The sequence below is a fragment of the Nanorana parkeri genome, unplaced genomic scaffold, assembly GCF_000935625.1.
Source record: "Nanorana parkeri isolate BGI_ZX_2015 unplaced genomic scaffold, ASM93562v1 scaffold1716, whole genome shotgun sequence".
Lineage (NCBI taxonomy): Eukaryota > Metazoa > Chordata > Amphibia > Anura > Dicroglossidae > Nanorana > Nanorana parkeri.
This window is the reverse complement of record NW_017307984.1, coordinates 210,591-223,358: the sequence shown is the minus strand read 5'-3', so window position 1 is coordinate 223,358 and position 12,768 is coordinate 210,591. Positions and strand designations below refer to the sequence as shown.

Here is a 12,768-nt window from a genome sequence, read left to right as displayed (position 1 = left end):
TATATATATATATATTACAATAAAAAGGTATGTGTATGTAGACAGATGGGTTGGACTCAGGGCCAGGTGCGTGGTTTAATGTCTCTATCTTTCCTTCCTGTGCGACTATCTACCATAGAGTGCTGGGAATGATGTAATTTCCTCCCAGCACCGCAGAGATTGTAGGCGGCGTTGGATAACATGTCGCAACTACCGATAGTTGATTTAATTGCGGATGGCATTGTTGCCCGGTGGTTGCGACATGTAGTACAATCCCGCCCACAATCCTGAATACCGCAACCGCCAGGCGCTGATTCCATCCGCAATGAAGTCAGCTCTCGGCGCCCGGCGATTGCGGTATACAGGATTCAAATCCCAGAGCGGCAGCCTAATTTAGCGGGCAGGGGCGGATCCAGAGTCTGGTGTCGGTAAGGGCACTACCAGAAAATAAGGTGTTGCTTACAGAATAGAATATTGTAATAATACATTGCGTTGCAGTTGTTTGTCCTTTTTTTTTTTTTTACACATCCTGGCATTTTTGTGTGCAGCAATGGAATCTCTGCCAAACAACATTTGGCACATTACTGTCAGTAAAATCGGTATGTCATCCACATTGCACAATACTATGTTTTTTTGCTGTAGAGCTTTGTGATACACATGATCCAGGCACAGTGTGAAGGATGGAGGGCCCCAGACTTAAGGTAGGGGGCCGGGAACCTGCAATGTCGGCGGTTACCAGGGCCCCCTTCCTCCTGTCTGGGCCCCCCAAGTGACAGAATGCTAGGGCCCAGTCAGACTATGCAACTATGTGACCCTGGTAGTTCTGCCACGGTATAGAGGACTATAAAACCCAACAATACATTATAAAGCAATACAGAATGGGAAACAAAAAACAAAACAGAGCGCCTCCATAGTGTAAAGGGTGGTTTATTTGTACGCCACACAGCTGAAATTATACTTACAAAAAGGTCGGTCATAAAAAGCATGTAAGAGACGATGCAATTTAAAATCTCTAGCAGCGGGAGTCTAACGGGATGAAACAAATCAACGTCCTCTGTCCCTGTGAGTTCGGAAGGTCTACCTTTTTGTAAGTATAATTTCAGCTGTGTGCCGTACAAATGAATTACCCTTTACACTATGGAGGCGCTCTATTTTGTTTTTTGTTTCCCAGATCGAGGGTCTTTTTGACCGGTGGGAGCTGCTTCTCTCGTGTATCCACTAACGTCAAAGTTGGCTTTTCTTGCAACCGGCGGCGCCGGTATTTGTCGTTTTTTTAGCAATGCAGAATACCACCAGCTTTAAAGCGCTACAAATCCCAGCAATATATTATACAGCAATGCAGAGTACCACCACCTATAGAAGACTACAAAGTTCAGCAATACATTATACAGCAATGCAGAATAATACCGTCAGCTATAGAGCACTACAAATCCCAGTAATACATTATACAGCAATGCAGAATACCACCAGCAATAGAGGACTACAAACCCAGCAAATCATTATACAGCAATGCAAAATGGTACCAGCTATGGAGCACTACAAATCCCACCAACACATTATACAGCAATGCAGAATACCATTATCTATAGAGGTCTGGTGCTGGGTCCCGTATCCTGGTCCTCGGTGCCATAGAGCTCTGGGCAAGTCTCTGGGCACACTAGTAGCACACGGGCCGCGCCTGCTCCTATTAATGGGCTGCTCCTAGGATTTCATGAAAATGTCTCCACATCCCCCTGCCAATTCTCATGAACTCCTATGCCAGCGATGGGGTACAGAGCTCACCTGACCTCCCATGCCAGCGATGGGGTACACAGCTCACCTGACCTCTAATCCTAGCTATAGGGTACAGACCACACCTGACTTCTCATCCCAGTCTGGGGTACAGAGCTCACTTGACTTCTAATCCTGGCTATGAGGTACAGAGACTACCTGACCTCTCCCCCTGCGATCCTCCCACTGCTGGCAGCCTTTGGAAGCACTCTACCTGCCACATCTCCCCTACCGCCTCTGTGTCCACTGACCCCTCCCATCACTTCCGCACTGTGCCACCTCTCTCTTCTCCCACTGTGCCACTTCTCTCCTCTCCCACTGTGCCACCTCTGTGTCCACTGCTCCTCCCGCAGCTCTTGCACAGCTGCCTCTGTGCCCACTGACCCCCCCTCTGGCTCTTCCACTGCCACCTCTTCCACTGCCACCTCTCGCTGCTCCCAGTGCCACCTTTCTCCTCTCCCACTGCACCACCTATCACCACATCCAGTGCCACGTCTCACAGAACCAAGTGCCACTGTGTATTCCACTGCCGCCTCTGTGTCCACTGCCTTCAATGTGTGCACTGAACCCCAGCTCTCCCTGGGGAACAGCGTATTCACCTAGCTTCTCCTTCAGAGATCCTCGTGTCTGTGCCATCGTTGCCGCTGCTTCCAGTTCTGGGTGGTCTGTACTAATGCAAATTAGGCAGCCTCCAGGCCCCAGCATGGGCTGAGGCAGCACCCAATTGCAGACCTAAGAGACAAAGGGCCCGGCTTCCTGATTGGCCCTCCCAAACTAATTGTGAGTAAAGAATACGGCCTGGTTCACACCTGCATGTCCCGCGAACGCGCATTTGCCCCGCTGCTCCATTGATTTCAATTGAGTCATATCTGCATAGCAAACATAGCAAAAAGGCTCCTCCACTATTTTGTGCAATGCATGGGATGCATTTTTCTGCTGCTTTTGCATGCATGGAAACGCAGCAGAAAACCTCACGACTTGCTGGCCTGCATTTGGAGTGCCTTTAGAAATCAATGGCACAGCAAGTGCGTTTTGGCGCGTTTCCACAGACATAAATGCCGATCGCACACATTGCCACTTGTCCTCAGAATGCGCAGGTGTTAACCAGGCCTGAGGGTACGTTCACACCAGATGCTGTGCGTTCCGGCCTGATTCTGGCAGGAACGCACTGCATCGCATTGTGACCGGCTAATTTTTTTGTGGGGCATGAAGGGGCGTGGCACCGCAGCCCCCTCATACTTGCAGTAAGCAGACTTTTGTAATTCAACACAAGGGAAGGTGCTGGAGAGCATGTCAGCGTGTAGCTCCAAAGGGCAGGAGTAAGGAAGATTGCAGCCTGTCAACCTGGAACTCACGATGGAGAGCGTCAGGTAAGTAGTATTTTATTTTTCAGGATGGAGTGGTGTGCCTCGGCAGCCGAAGAGAGGGATGTCACACACATAGTTCAAATTCCACTGCTACATGCCGTGGAGCCGGCTACAGGGCAGATCCGAGTTACGTTGAGGGACCTGATTGGGACCTGTGCACCTGCTGCTTGTTCGGTTCTCAAGGGAGCTGGGCAATTTCCCCCCCTCCCCCCACCTGAGAAAATAGCCTCTCCCTTTGCCGCTCTGACTGGGCTGCCCGGCCGCACTGCACCGCACAAGCAGCGGGTGCATAGGTCCCACGTTGTCACCCGGATCTGCCACTGTTAGGGGGGGGCACACGGGGGGGGGCAAGCAATAACCTATTGGGGGCAATTGCCCCCCTTTCCCCCTGTAGCGACGCCACTGCTTAACATTATCAGACTGCAATTGGAAGTTCAGTTACTGGCAGCATCTTCAGTTAAGAAACTCTGCAACAGATTTACAAAAATGATTTGCTTTAGAAAATTGTATATAGTGAGAAATGATGCCAGCATAGTGATTTTTTACTGTTTACTGAGTCCACAGAGTTTTTTTTTCCTTGGGAGGGGTTATTGGTTTTCTAAAATTGAACAGAGGCTGTGGTTTAGATATAGATGATGATTTGTGGAGTTCTTGCTCCTATATAATGTAGGTCACTTAATAAAAATACAAATAATATTATCCCCCCTATCTCCCTTACCTAATCTAACCTTAAACTTTTATCCCCACCCAGATGCATACTTACCTCTCCCTAACAGCATCCTCCGTTGACTACATCCTCACATCCTCAAAAAAAATAGTGTGCGCTATTGATTTTTTTACTATTTATTTAGTAGACATGTGCACCAGCAAAAAATTTGTTTAGTTTAGTTTCGTTTTGAAAAAAAAAAAAATTATTTAGTTTAGTTTCGTTTTTTGGATTTGGATTTCGGTTTCGGCCGAAATTCGTTATTGGACGAATTTCGTTGCAGCAAAATGACATTAGGGGAAGAAAAAAAATGACATTTTTTTTTTTTTCCAGTCTGCAAAAGATGAAAAAAAAAAGCCTGAGGTTCCCCCCCAATTCATACCAGACCCTTTAGGTCTGGTAGGAATGTTAGGAGAATGCCAATTCAAAAGCAAAGAAAAGAAAACAAAACTTTATCCATTATTCTCCCTGCCTTGGATTAGAACCTGCAACCTTAACAATGGCAAACCTGTACTCTAACCACTACACTATTGCCTCTGAACTTTTAACCATAGAAGCTAAAAAAAAAAAAACATGAGGTTCCCCCCCAATTCATACCAGACCCTTTAGGTCGAATGTTAGGAATGTTAGGAGAATGCCAATTCAAAAGCAAAGGAAAAAAATAAACTTCATCCATTATTAGAACCTTCCATTAGATCCATTATATAGAATTATTACTGCCGTGGATTAGAACCTGCAACCTTGACAATGGCAAACCTGTAGTCTAACCACTACACTATTGACTCTGAACCTTTAACCAAAGAGTTGTTGTAGAAGGAAAATGTTGTAATTTTTTTTTTTCATAATGTCATTTTGCTGCAACAAAATTCGGCTGGACTACCGCTAACGAATTTGGGGAAATCAGGAATTCGGATTTGTTTGCATTCGTCTTAGCTGTAATTCGGATGCATCCGAATCTCCGAATTTCCGAAAATTTGTTCGAAACGAATTTCGGAACGAACCGAATCGCACATGTCTATTATTTAGCCTTGTCGGGGGTTTGCTAAGATTCTCCCATGTTCATTGTTCTTCTCTGAAGCAGTATATGTGCCGGATTTCAATCCAGTGAGTTTAAGAAACACGTTTCCTTTATTCGTGTCTCTGGACAGCGTCAGGTATACCTGAACAGAGTAGCATAAGCTTTGCCTCCTTTATAACTTATTGTCCCCAATCACTTCATCTGTTTTCTGTCAGATCTAATGCACAGCATGCATGTTAGTGCTGTCAGTGAGGGAGGCTCAAGCCCAAGGCCTGTTGACACACACCCTAAATTAAAAAAAATATATCCATGTTGTTGTTGTTCAATTGCCAATGCATTTTTTCAGCTGTAAATCAGTTTTTGCACTTATCCTTAATGAGTTTGTCACACTGTGTGTCTCTTGCACAATAATATGTGCCGGATTCTTCAGTTTTCATTCCAGTGAATTTGAAATACACTTCCCCTTTATTTGTGTCTCTGGACAGAGTCAGTCGTCCCTGAACAGAAGTGGCATAATCTATCTGTGCATTATAACATATTCTCCCCAACCACTCCAGATGTTTCCCTACAGATTGTCGGGTCCAGTGCACACAGAGCATGTTAGTGCTGTCAGTGAGGGAGGCTCCGGACACTTTACAGGTCAGCTCCAGAGTCTCTGTTGGTTTCACAGTCCCAGGACCAGACTCCACCATTGTGATTTGTGATGTGACATCTGTAAATAAAGAAAGTTTATCTTGTTAGCTATTACATGTCTTATAGATTAGTTCACAAGGAATTTTCAAATGAGTAAATAATATAAAAGGAAACACACATTGTACTAAAGAAACAATAAAAAGTAACCACAGGAGATGTGTCATGTCTAAAGCTGAGTTTGGGATTAGGTTGTACTGATTCTTAGAGACTGCTCTGTATTTAAACATGAGCTCAGCATGAAACGATTTTGCATAAACTTAAATGTTTGGGTCAGTTGAACCAATGAGATGGTTTGTTTAAAAGCAGAACGGTTACTATTCTTTTAGGGAGTTCTATATTTAAACAGAAACTTTAGAAAATATATTCCGCACAAACTTTTTGCACACACATTTTCTGATCCTTTTGCTGATGAGTTGATGACATTGAAAAGCATCACTAGTGTAACAAGTCCTGATAATGGAATTATAAGATTGATTGAGATAACATTAAAGTAGAACTAAAGTCAGCAAATACTCAACTCTGCTTCAGCAATGTGATGTCCGTGAGCTCCCGCGCCGGTGCCCACATCTTCTTCCAGGTGCTAGGTCTTTGACCCTGTTGGTTGACCTGTGGGATGGCGTAACTCCCACATATTACTATAAATGTTTATTCAATCTGCCACCAATGTGTGCTAAGAACGTATACTGAGTATTGCATGTACAGCTCAATGTACATTCTAAATAACATTGCAAACGGCAGGTAAGTTTGTTTTATCGCAGACATAGCATGTCTTTTCTGAAATAAAAAGCCTGCCTGCTTGCAATTTTTTTAACTTTAGTTCCACTTTACTGCAGTGAAGATGTCCTCAGGCTTCCAGATTGAATGATGTCCAGTGTCATTAAAGTGGAACTATGGGCAAAATAAAAAATGACAAATATGATGCAGTCTGTTAATAGCACTTCAACAAATTGTGTATTAATTGAAGTGATTTTGTTGACCCAGGGAAGAAGGTCAAAATAAAGGTTGGCTCTGGCTTTCACAGATTATTTGGGCAAAGTGTTAATAGTGGTGAGTGGGGTACAATCAGAGGTAAATTCAGCAGTTGGTGCATTTACTCACATTCATATTTATACAGAGATACCCACTGCTTCTTATGCCTGGGGCCGCCGACTAGGCCCTCACGTGGTCTGGGCCCCATAGCAACCATGTTTAGGTTGCTATTTAGCACTGGTTGTAAGTCTAACCCAAAGCCAAACCCAAAGTTTAACTCAGAGTTCAGGTTAGCTTTAAGAATGTGCATTTTCTGCTTTTAACTGTGTTACAGTTCAACTGTAAAATGGGCTTTTTAGTTATTTTGCTTAAAGGAGAACTATGAGGTGAGTGCTTTTCACTCACCTCATAGTTCTAGCCGACCTGTGACAATGAGACTGTCACAGGTCGGCTCAGTAGATCGGGAAGTGAGTGAACACATACCGGTGTTCGCTCACTTCTCGATCCTGTCACGGCTCTCTGCCGTGACATTGGAGGGGCTGGATTCCCCCCTCCCCGCTCCGATCCACCAGCGCTGACTGGCGGAACGGATGGGGGAGGGGGCGGGTACAGCTGGCTCTGCCTCTAGATAGGCAGAGCCAGCTGTCACTCACGCAGCTGGGTGGATCTCGACATCGATGTCAGGATCCGTTCCGGCTGCGGCGTCTCTGTATACCGCGAGCTATAGCTATAGCTATAGCTCGCGGTATACTGAGCTTAGGGTGACGGGAGGATGCTAGTTTGTGTGCTCCCGTTGCCCTAAGGAGAACTATGGGGAAAAGCCCTGACCCCATAGTTCTCCTTTAAAGTCTACATGAATAAATTCCTGACATGTATTACTTGACATACAATATAGTCAGTGTGTAATTTTTCAAAAAAAATCTGTTTATTGATTTTATCTTGTCTTGTATGCAGCTCTGTGTGCAAGCAAGCGAAGGTCTCAGGCACACATTACACTGACAGAAGTTGGTAAAAGGAGAAAGCTGTGTACATTTGTGGATTCAGACAGGAGAAAATGTTGACAATACATTTGCCATTCACACTAGTTTGTATCCAGAACTTCACTGTCTGTTTTCTGGTCTTTGACACAAAGCATTACAACTTTTTATTTTGTATTTTTAAAAATTGCTAGGTGTTCTGTGATTGGAGGAGGTGAAGATGAACATCATAATCTCAGTTCCTTCAAACAAAGAAAACCTTGAATTTTGTAAAAAGAACGTAAGATGTCTTCTGAATGGAGGTGGTACAGAGCGAGATACCGGCAGAAGTGTGTGTCTCAGGAAGAAATAAAAACCAGAACATCAGCATAACAATTATGTAACTAGCATTTTCAACAACAATTTCCTTTGAACTCTTCTATAAGGGTTTATGTACATGCCCTGCTTTCATGTGTTGCACTGTGTGACCGTGACCATATCTTACACAGTAATATTTACTAGTGTCTTGAGGTCTCATTCCAGTGATTTTTAAAAACACTTCTCCTTTATTTGTGTCTCTTGAGAGAGTCAGTCTACCCTTAAGAGAAGGAATGTGCCTGCTGCTGGCATCATGGAAAATATCCCCCAACCACTCTATCTGTTTGTTTTCCGACTGTCGATACCAACTAACGCCATACATGTTAGTGCTGTCAGTGAGGGAGGCTCCGGTCACTTTACAGGTCAATTCCAGAGTCTCTGTTGGTTTCACTGTCCCAGGTCCAGACTGCACCATTGTGATTTGTGATGTGACATCTGCAAATATACAGAAAATGTGGCAATTGCTTATTAAACTTGTGGAAGATTACAAACCCTCCTCAACAACTGATCAGAAAATGTTACTCACATTGTATGAGAGTCACAAAAGAAAATAACCAAAAAAGATTTGACATATCTGAGACGAGCAGTAAGAAACTTTGTTTAGAATCTGGTGTGTAATGAGCCTGCTCAGTGAACTCTTCCTGAACACTGTTCTCTATTTACAGAAGACACACTCTGGATACATTTACATAAACACAATAGCTAATTATGCAAATGAGATTAATGACAATTTACTTCATTTTTTTGCTTTCTCTTTCAATGTATACTGTATTGTGTATGTCACGATATAGAAAAAACCTAATCATATATGATGATGATGAATAAATGTAGAAAATCCTCATTACTGGAGGAACAGGGTATACGCATACAGACAACAAAATGTTGTTTATATGGATGCATGTATCTTCAGTGAAGACTGTTATCTCTATCATCTGTATGTAGTAATTCTGTAAATGTCAGTATTCTCTATAGCCAGGAACCAAAGAATGTGCAGTACTGCCCAGCCCACTGGCTTCCAGGAAAATGAAGAGCAGGGTTCCCTGGCATTAACCACTAACCTGTAAGGCATTAACCACTTGCTGTCCAGAGCAATTTCTTAATATTTGCACACACAAGATAAAATATACATTTTAGGCTAGAATACAGCTTAAAAACCCAAACAATTATATATTTCCTAAAAGCAGAGGCCCTGTAAAATAAAAAAAATGTTAGTTGCAATTTTTTATGTTGCACGGTATTTGTGCAAATATTTATCAAACCAGTATTTTTAGGATGAAAAACACTAAAATTAAATCTAATGCACAGAAACAAAATATAATACCCAATTTGTTGGTAAAATATAAAAGATGGGGTCATGTCGGGTAAATAGATACCAAACATGTCAAGCCTTAAAGTTTTGTTCGCCCGTGAAGCCGCAAAAAACTTTAATATCCAAAATTTCCCATTGTGGACACTTTAAAAGTCTGTGTAGCACCTGCTAGGCAGCAGCAACTTTAACTAGCCTTGCAGATTATCGCTCGTTTGATACTGCACTGGCTTTCTCCTTGCTTGATGGACAGCTGCAGTTGCTATTTAGTGAGGAAATTTGCCTTATTGCCACATGGATTTATCACTGTTATGTGGTCAGTTGCAGTCCGTTGCTTGATTATTGTCATTTATTGCTATTGTACTTGTGTTACTAATTCATTCACTGTGCTATTGTTCCAAAGTATATTTGCTGTAATATATTTCTATTTGTTCTCATTTAAACAAAGTGCCTTTGTCTTATACTGTATTAAAGCCTGTTATTCCCCAAGGTATGTTGGTGTGTTGTGGATCCAGTCTGGGGAGTTCATCACTGGTGTAGACAGAATAACCTGAATACTACAGCGGCTCCTTCGGGGGTGAGCACTCCATCTGCATTAATACATTTTGACATGTTACAATATATAGTAAGCTGTACAGTTTATCATTAAAATTAAGTGCTTGAGTTTCAAGTAAGTGGCTGTACCTAGACCAAAATGAAAACATCAGTTTGCTGCAAGCAGAATAAAGCATTTTGTCAGTCTGCTCCACCACAGCAGGTGTTGATCTATGTTATATATTTGTAGACTGCTTAGTCCATCCGCAATGAAATCAGCTCCCGGCAGTTGCGACATGCAGTCCAATGCCACCCACAATCCTGAATACTGCAACCGCCGATGCCATCCGAAATGAAATCAGCTCCCAGCGCCTGGCAGTGTGGACATGTACTCCGATGCCACCCACAATCTCCCTCTTTGTCTCCTCCACGGAAGTGCTGAGCACTGGGAGGAAATGACATCACTCCCAGAGCTCTATGATAGAGAGCCGCACAGGAGAGAAATAACATTCAAATACCTGAGATTTTGTTTTTTATTAAACTTTTCATTAAAAAAAAATATAATACAGTCATCCAGTGATTACAGGATTTTGTCCCAAGGTTAATACGCAAATTAAAATTTTTGCTTGGAGCCTATACAGCTCCTTCTCTGTTATTTGATGCCTGATGTCATTATATCTTGAGTCTTAACTAAAATGTCAATAATGGCAACTGCTTTACATGTGCTTCTTCTTAGGAGATGCCATATACTCATACCAAGAATATTACATTAATAATGTTAACTTCCCAGGACACATCCAATCTATGCACAAAATCCAGCTGGCCATAGTCTATTTATAATAGTTAATGAAATCTAGTGACGCACAGCAGATGACCGGTGACATCTTTTATGTGCAATAGTGCATACCTGGGTCACCTGTGGCATTTTTTAGGGGGCACCTTTTATGCACAATAGTGCATACCTGGGCACCTGTGACAGGTATGCACTATTGCACATTAAAGATGCCCCCATAAAAGATGTCAGTGTGCCACAGCTGACCCAGGTACGCACTATTGCACATAAAATATGTCCCAATAAAAGATGCCACAGGTCCCCAGGTGTACTATTGCACATAAAAGATGCCCCCATAAAAGATGCCACTAGTCACCTTTCCTTTTCCTTTTGCATTTCAGAACCTGCAGAAGGTGAAATAACATCAGACAACATCAAGAGCAAGCCACCAGGGCCCTGTGACATTAGTCAGTGTGCTAGTGAAGAGCCAAAACAACCAATACTAAAAATATACCCACAGATAAAATTTGGAGCAAGCTTTCAGTATTTCCAACCTCAACGGTTTCAGTCATTTAACTGGCTAGAATACTCAATTTCACTGAATGCAGCATACTGCTTTACATGTAGATTTTTTTCTGTGTCCAAGTATACTCACGGAAAAATGAAAAAAGTACCATTTATTAATGTTGGCTTTTCCAACTGGAAAAATGCAACGGAAAATGAAAAGGGGATGCCACAACAAGAAAAGTCTACTTCCCACAAAGAATACTGTGTAAGCTGCCAGGATTTCAAAAGAAACAAAGAAAAGGACACATCCATTATGAAAGGCCTAAGTAAAGCACATGCCAGAGAGGTGGACGAAAACCGCCATTATATTATAATTGCATACCGCATTACTCTTGTATTTTGTAACCTTATTTATATATACTTTTTTAGTTTTTTTCAGTGGTATGATTTATTGGTGAAAATTATTGTTGTGACTGCGGTATCTTATGTGCCCCACCTATATATTGTTCCTAGAGTTGCCACTGGTAATTAGACATGTGCGATTCGTTTCGTTCCGAATCGAAATTTGGACGAATTTTCGGAAATTCGGACATTCGGGTGTATCCGAATTCCGAATTACAGACATAACGAATGCAAACGAATCCAAATTTCCATTTCCGAAATTCGGTAGCGTTAGTACGAACGTTCGTTTCGTTTTCTGTTCTTATTCGTTTCTTATTCGTTTCGTTTTCGTTTCGTTCGTTGGAGCAAAGTGACATTAGAGGAGGAGAAAAATATTTTTTTCCCCTCAAATGTCACTTTTGCTGCAAACGAACGAACGAAACGAATAAGAAACGAATAAGAACAGAAAACGAAACGAACGTTCGTACTAACGGTACCTAATTTCGTCCGAATCCGAATTGACTTTCACACCCGAATCCTGAAAAAAATCCAAATTTTTTGGCAGTGCACATGTCTACTGGTAATGCCTGAGCAAAGATAGTGTTGTCTTCTGAAGAGAAAAGCAGATAAAGGCATTGTTGCAGAGAGTGATCTCCGTGAGAGTAAAAAATGTGCAAGTCTTACTCTTGCACATTACTTAGCATGCAAGCACTTAACATGAGTAAATATATGTGATTCTAGGTTCACATAAGTGCTTTATTTTGCCACATCTAATCACAGATATAGTGATTTATTTGGTGAAGACAGAGGGTAGTATGAGGGATGCATAAGTGACGTGGATGAGGGGCAGATTATGTGTCCCATCAGAGAATGCTTTCTATTCATTGACAAAAATACTAGGCATTCTCCAAAAACACATCCCTTCCGCATTTAGTAATTGGAGGGAGCTCAGCCAGTGTATGTGTGCTGATCTCCCTCCAATCCAGGCAATAAGACCTGCCATGCCATTCCTGGGCCCGCACAGGGGCCGAGAGACTGGGATAGCCAGCAGCGGCAGCGGAGAGGGGCGGAGCGCACTCCCTGTCACCATACAAGTGATAGGGCAGCTCTATAGCCACCCACATGCTTGTATGTAACAGCTGTCACCAGCTGCTGAAGCGGTTAATATATTGCCTTGGAATCATTCAGATTTTTATAATCGATTTAACCAATACAGTTCATAGTCTTCTTGGTATATATATTAATTTTTTCTTCTATTTTATTTTTGAAGGTTATGTACATTTCAGGGGTCAGCTGTGGAATCTTGATGGTCTCAAGGACTAGGCTATACTTCAGAACTTACATGAGAGTTTACCTTTTTAAAATATTTGTTTTGAAATGCATATAACTGATAATTCTATAAGGTGTGTGTATGTATGTATATATATATATA

General features: G+C 42.3%; 1 pseudogene; it reads right to left on the bottom strand.

Annotated features, from left to right (window-relative positions):
- LOC108799407 overlaps positions 1-1,773 on the bottom strand; it is a 9,246-nt pseudogene extending 7,473 nt beyond the window's left edge.
- Between the last annotated feature and the right edge of the window lie 10,995 nt (positions 1,774-12,768).